Raw genomic sequence first — 7,607 nt, 5'->3', positions numbered from 1 at the left:
TTATGTCGTGATGTTGTTGTTCCTGGTGCACCGCTAGCCAGAGCCTTGCAGTGTATAGAGATGTACAGTACCCTACTATTTACTCTATACATTATTTTGCCACAAGTCATCAGAGCTTTCCCTCTAGGCCTCACCACAGGGATGTACTGTATACCATACACTACTACATGTTGTTTGTCTCCCCTGCCTTCTCTCTGAGGCCTGTTCAGTCACACATGTTGACTGTGGTTCAGCCAGGCCTCTAGAGAGACTGTTTTCAGAGGGGATGTAACAGTCAAACACGTCCTGGGCTCCTCCAACACCAAAGTCAAGTGTCTTCTGTTTGAACCTGGACTCCCTTCCTGCAGCTCTCCCGTGGACTGACCCTGTACTCATACACTTCAGACACAGCCAGCCATGCAGAAAGATAGAGAGGGAGAGAAAGGAGATAGAAATAGAGAGAGAGAGAGAGAGAGAGAGAGAGAGAGAGAGAGAGAGAGAGAGAGAGAGAGAGAGAGAGAGAGAGAGAGAGAGAGAGAGAGAGAGAGAGGGAGGGAGGGAGGGAGGGACGGACGGAGAGCTAGGGAGAGGGATTGAGAGAGGGAGAGGGGAGAGAGAGAGAGGGAGAGAGGAGAGAGAAAGACAGAGAGAGCAAGGGGGAAAGAAAGAGAGAGTAAGAGAGAAAGAAAGAGAGGGAGTGGGGTAGAGAGAGAGAGAGAGAGAGGGAGAGAGCGGGAGAGAGGGAGTAGAGAGAGAGCAAGGAAGAAAGAAAGAGAGAGAACGAGAGGGAGGGAGGGAGAGAAAAAGACAGAGAGAGCAAGTGAGAAAGGGAGAGAGCGAGAGAGATGGAAAGAACAAGGAAGTGAGTCTCGCTGAGAGTTGGCCTCGCCTTGATGTATCATAGATTGTCAGAAATAAAGCCTTTGTTTATGTTTGCCAGGTTAACCGTTCTGTGGAACTCTCTCTGCGCTTGACCCATCAATCATGACAATCAACACTACACAGAAGAGATGTGGGCTGCTATGGAAGAATGGAAAAAAATTAACGCTGGACCTGTTGACTTGGATGAGCAGCTATAAATTAATCCTTGATAACCTTGTATGAAAGAATTCATTCTGAAATGTATTTTTAATGTAACTGTTCTTGCTAGAATAGGCTTAGCTGCTAAAACCCTTGAAATCTCGGGATTAGCTCAATATTTCTAATTTAGATACAGCCTCAAGCACAGCACAGACTAATTTCCTGGCATGCCCAAATTAATGAAAAAGATAATTTGTTACAATGAGTGAAAACACACACACACATACACACACACACACACACACACACACACACACACACACACACTTTCTCAGAAGCCAGAATGGGAATGGGGCCATAGATATAATTAGGTTTTTGTTCAAGATGGGATGAGAACAGGAGAATCTAAGACTACTATGTGGATGCCTTACAAGTTCTCAGGAAATGTCTTTTCACAGTTCACTGCAATACAAACCCAAGACCATACAAAAAACAACCATCACAACCACAGTGCAAATCCATGACACCCTAACAAAAGACGAGCAGTGACGAGGGCTCCTCTGCGAGATGGCCCATTGAATATGCAACCCAATTCCACAGCCTTCGTTAAGGCTGTCTAATCAAAACAAATCTGCCAGCCAGAGCAGCCAATCATCACGGAACCACAATCTATTACCCCACAGAGTCTTCCCGGTGAAAAACCAATGGATGCATCTCTCATTGGAGGACAGGAATGGGTCTGTTTAGAGGTAAACTGTTCATTACCAGGAAGAACAACCTTATGTAGGAGAGAAAGAGGGAGGGTGGAAACATTACACTAATAAAATGTATGTATTACATAGGGTTTCTAATTAGGATCAGCACCTTCTGAATGCTGTAACCAATTGTCATCCAACTGGTATTGGTAAAGGAGTGTTTAAAATTAGCCATTTCTACTTGACACCAACAAACGCCCCATAATATCTGGCCTTTTGCCCTCTCTAAATCGTGGCGTTGAACGGTTCAGCAGACTTTTAGCCCTCCATAACTGTCTACAAGACTATTGCAACTCTATGGGTGTAACAGTTATTGACAATTTTGATACCTTCTGGAAACAAAGCTTGTATTATAAGGAGGATGGGATCCACCCAAACAATTTGGGTTCCTGGATCCTTTCACAACATTATAAGGCTGCGTTGAGACAATGACTTATCAATGACCCAAGTCCAGCTCATTTAATCCCTACCATTGTGTCGCTGAGTTGTTATAATGATTCAGCAAATGTACATTATCCTAGGGGCATTGGAAGAGAATTTTGTGCCTCTTACTGCCCGGAATGCCTCTTGTGATCCTACAGCTATTGTATGCTGTAATCATATACCTATGAACCAGAGTAATACTGGTGGTGATGTGCCCTAGTAGGAAGTCCACTGTGTGCAGCTCACTCTGCACTAATAAAAATAACCTGAGTATGTCTACCACTGCTAAGCTTCCAAGTAAAGCAATAAAAACAAGTAAGCATCCCAGAAAAGTGTTAAAAATAGCCCACGTTAACATATGTAGTTTAAGAAGCAAGGTTCATGAAATCAATAATTTGTTAGCAACAGATGACATTCATATTCTGACTATTTCTGAAACTCACTTAGATATTTACCTTTGATGATACAGTGGTAGCAAGTCAAGGTTCTAACATTTACAGAAAAGACAGAAATGCCAACGGGGGTGGTGTTGCGGTCTATATTCAGAACCACATTCCTGTAAAGCTTAGAGAGGATCTCATGTTAAATACAGAAGTAACATGGCTAAAGGTTCACCTGCCTCACCTAAAGCCCATTCTGCTGGCAGCTGCTATAGACCACCAAGTGCTAACAGTCAGTATCTGGATAACATGTGCGAAATGCTTGATCAAATATGTGATATCAATAGAGAGGTATACTTTCTGGGGGATTTAAATATTGACTGGCTTTTGTCAGGCGGCCCACTCAAGAGAAAGCTTCAAACTGTAACTAGTGCCTGCAACCTGGTTCAGGTTATCAATCAACCTACCAGGGTAGTTACGAACAGTACAGGAATGAAATCATCAACATGTATTGATCATATCTTTACTAATGCTGCAGGAATTTGTTTGAAAGCAGTATCCAAATCCATTGGATGTAGTGATCACAATATCGTAGCCATATCTAGGAAAACCAAAGTTCCAAAGGCTGGGCCTAATATTGTGTATAAGAGGTCATACAATACATTTTGTAGTGATTCCTATGTTGCTGATGTGAAGAATATTTGTTGATGTGTGGTGTGTAATGACGAGCAACCAGACGCTGCACTTGACACATTTATGAAATTGCTTATCCCAGTTACTAATAAGCATGCACCCATTAAGAAAATGACTGTAAAAACTGTTAAATCCCCGTGGATTTATGAGGAATTGAAAAATTATATGGTTGAGAGGGATGAGGCAAAAGAGATGGCAAAAGGTCAGGCTGTACAACCGATTGCCAAACGTACTGCAAATTGAGAAATCATGTGACTAAACTGAATAAAAAGAAGAAGAAACTACACTATGAAACAAAGATAAATGACATAAAGAATGATAGTAAAAAGCTTTGAAGCACCTTAAATGAAATTTTGGTCAAATAGGCAAACTCCGCTCTATCATTCATTGAATAAGATGGCTCATTCATCACAAAACCCACTGACATTGCCAACTACTTTAATGATTTTTTCATTGGCAAGATTAGCAAATTTAGGCATGACATGCCAGCAACAAATGCTGACACTACACATCCAAGTATATCTGACCAAATTATGAAAGACAAGCATTGTAATTTTGAATTCCGGAAAGTGAGTGTGAAAGAGGTGAAACATGTATTATTGTCGATCAACAATGACAAGCCACCGGGGTCTGACAACTTGGATGGAAAATTACTGAGGATAATAGTGGACGATATTGGTACTCCTATTTGACATATCTTCAATTTAAGCCTACTACAAAGTGTATGCCCTCAGGCCTGGAGGGAGAAAAAGTCATTCTGCTACCTAAGAATAGTAAAGCTCCCTTAACTGGCTCAAATAGCCGACCAATCAGCCTGTTACCAACCCTTAGTAAACATTTGGAAAAAATTGTGTTTGACCAGATAAAATGCTATTTTACAGTAAACAAATTGACAACAGACTTTCAGCACGCTTATAAGGAAGGACATTCAACGAGCACCGCACTTACACAAATGACTGATGATTGGCTGATAGAAATTGATGATAAAAAGATTGTGGGGGCTGTTTTGTTAGACTTCAGTGCGGCTTTGACATTATCAATCATAGTGTGTTGCTGGAAAAACGTATGTGTTATGACTTTACACCCCCTGCTATGTTGTGAATAAAGAGTTACCTGAGGGTGTTCTTTAATGGAAGCCTCTCCAACAAAATCCAGGTAGAATCAGGAATTCCCCAGGGCAGCTGTCTAAGCCCCTTACTTTTTTCAATCTTTACTAACGACATGCCACTGGCTTTGAGTAAAGCCAGTGTGTCTATATGTATGCAGATGACTCAACACTATACACGTCAGCTACCACAGCGACTGAAATGACAGCAACACTTAACAAAGAGCTGCAGTTAGTTTCAGAATGGGTGGCAAGGAATAAGTTAGTCCTAAATATTTTATTTGGGACAAATAATTTACTAAACCCTAAACCTCAACAAAATCTTGTAATGAATAATGTGGAAATTGAGCAAGTTGAGGAGACTAAATTGCTTGGAGTAACCCTGGATTGTAAACTGTCATGCTCAAAACATATTGGTACAACAGTAGCTAGGATGGGGAGAAGTCTGTCTATAATAAAGCGCTGCTCTGCATTCTTAACAGCACTATCAACAAGGCAGGTCATACAGGCCCTAGTTTTGTCGCACCTGGACTACTGTTCAGTCGTGTGGTCAGGTGCAACAAAGAGGGACTTAGGAAAATTGCAATTGGCTCAGAACAGGGCAGCACGGCTGGCCCTTGGATGTACCCAGAGAGCTAACATTAATAATATGCCTGTCAATCTCTCCTGGCTCAAAGTGGAGGAGTGATTGACTTCATCACTACTTGTGAGAGGTATTGACATGTTGAATGCACCAAGCTGTCTTTGAACTACTGGCACACAGCTCGGACACCCATGCATACCCCACAAGACATGCCACCAGAGGTCTCTTCACAGTCCCCAAGTCAATTACCAACTATGGGAGGTGCACAGTACTACATAGATTCATGACTACATGGAACTCTATTCCACATCAAGTAACTCATGCCAGCAGTAAAATTTGATTTAAAAAAAACAGATAAAAATACACCTTATGGAACAGTGGGGACTGTGAAGGCACATGCATACAAACACACAATAACATAGGCACTATACACATGTACACATTAATGTTGTGTTATAGATATGTGATTGTAGGGTAGAGGCCTGAGGGCACACACTTAATGTGTTGTGAAATCTGTTATGAATGTATTAGAATGTTTTTAAAATGTATGACTGCCTTAATTTTGCTGGGCCCCAGGAAGAGTAGCTGCTGCCTTGGCAACAGCTAATGGAGATCCATAATAAATACAAATACAAATGGTTTATCAAAGAGTAAATTAGCTAGATGAAATAGGGAGAAAAGCCCTATTCGTCACCAATGGTAAAATGCTAACAAGGCAAGGCCCCCCAACCTCCGGAGCCCATCTCCTCTCCGTCGAAGCTTCTGCATCTGTCACAGCCTCAGAGCAGATGTTCCTATGGGACAGCAGCAGGCAGACACCCCCTACCCAGCAACCCCCAACCAGTTAACCCTCTCTGAAAGGGAGAGCTGATACCCCCCCACCCCCTGAAACCCCTTATATCCACTTCATTACCTCGCATCTACAGACTTTCCCTTCAGAACGTATTCATACCCCTTGACTTATTCCACATTTTGTTGTGTTACAGCCTGAATTCCAAATGGATTAAATATATTTGTTTTACTCTGAAACAGGGTTTCCTCTAGGATTTTGCCTGTGCTTCTGCATTAGCTACATTCCGTTTCTTTTTATCCTACAAAAACTCCCTAGTCCTTGCCGATGACTAGCATACCCATAACATGATGCAGCCACCACCATTAATTAAAATATGAAGAGTGGGACGCAGTGATGTGTTGTGTTGGATTTGCCACCAACATATTGCATTCTTTGCAGATTTACTTTAGTGCCTTATTGAAAACAAGTTTTGGAATATTTTTTATTCTGTACAGGCTTCCTTCTTTTCGCTCTGTCAATTAGGTTAACAACAGTAACAACAATGTTGTTGATCCATCCTCAGTTTTCTCCTATCACAAACATTAAACTCTGTAACTGTTTTAAAGTCACCATTGTGTCACGATCGTCTAATGAGGGAGACCAAGGCGCAGCGTTGCGAGTGAACATATTCTATTTATTTAAATGCTCACACGAACAAAACAATAAACAACGAATGCGTGACGTCTATGGTTCAACACGAACACACACGAACAAAATCCCACAACCCGAAAGAAAAACAGACAGATTAAATATGGCTCCCAATCAGAGACAACCAGCCGACAGCTGACACTCGTTGCCTCTGATTGGGAGTCACACCGGCAAACATAGAAAATCGACAACCTAGAACACCCACCGAAGAAACAGAAAACATAGAATGAACACACCCTGGCTCAACATAATGAGTCCCCGAGCCAGGGTGTGACACATTGGCCTCATGTTGAAATCCCTGAGCGGTTTCCTTCCTTCCCAGCACCTAGTTAGAAAGGACGCCTGTATCTTTGTAGTGACTGGGTGTATTGATACACCATCCAAAGTATAATTAATAACTTCACCATGCTCAAAGGGATATTCAATGTCTGCTCTTTTTTTGACCCATCCACCAATAGGTGCCCTTCTTTGCGAGGCATTGGAAAACCTCTCTGGTCTTTGTGGTTGAATCTGTGTTTGAAATTCACTGCTCGACTGAGGGACCTTACAGATAATTATATGTGTGTTGTACAAAGATGAGGTAGTAATTCAAAAATCATGTTAAACACTATTATTGTACACAGAGTGAGTCCATTCAATTTATTATGTGATGTGTTAAGCACATTTTTACTCCTGAACTTATTTAGGCTTTCCATAACAAAGGGGTTGAATACTTATTGACTCAAAACATTTCAGCTTTTCATTTTTTATTAATTTGTAAACATTTAAAAAACATAATTCTCAAAACATTTCAGCTTTTCATTTTTTATTAGTTTGTAAACATTTAAAAAACATAATCCTCAAAAAACCTACACTTGATCCCTCCGATGTCAACAACTACAGACCAGTATCCCTTCTTTCTTTTCTCTCCAAAACTCTTGAGCGTGCCGTCTCTAGCCAACTCTCCTGCTATCTTTCTCAGAATGACCTTCTTGATCCAAACCAGTCAGGTTTCAAGACTGGTCATTCAACTGAGACTGCTCTTCTCTGTGTCATGGAGGCTCTCCGCACTGCTAAAGCTAACTCTCTCTCCTCTGCTCTTATCCTTCTAGACCTATCTGCTGCCTTTGATACTGTGAACCATCAGATCCTCCTCTCCACCCTCTCAGAGTTGGGCATCTCCGGCGCTGCTCACTCTTGGATTGCGTCC

This window comes from Coregonus lavaretus (assembly GCF_964263955.1).
Source record: "Coregonus lavaretus genome assembly, contig: HAP1_SCAFFOLD_2005, whole genome shotgun sequence".
Taxonomy (NCBI): domain Eukaryota; kingdom Metazoa; phylum Chordata; class Actinopteri; order Salmoniformes; family Salmonidae; genus Coregonus; species Coregonus lavaretus.
Note: the sequence above shows the minus strand (reverse complement) of the source record.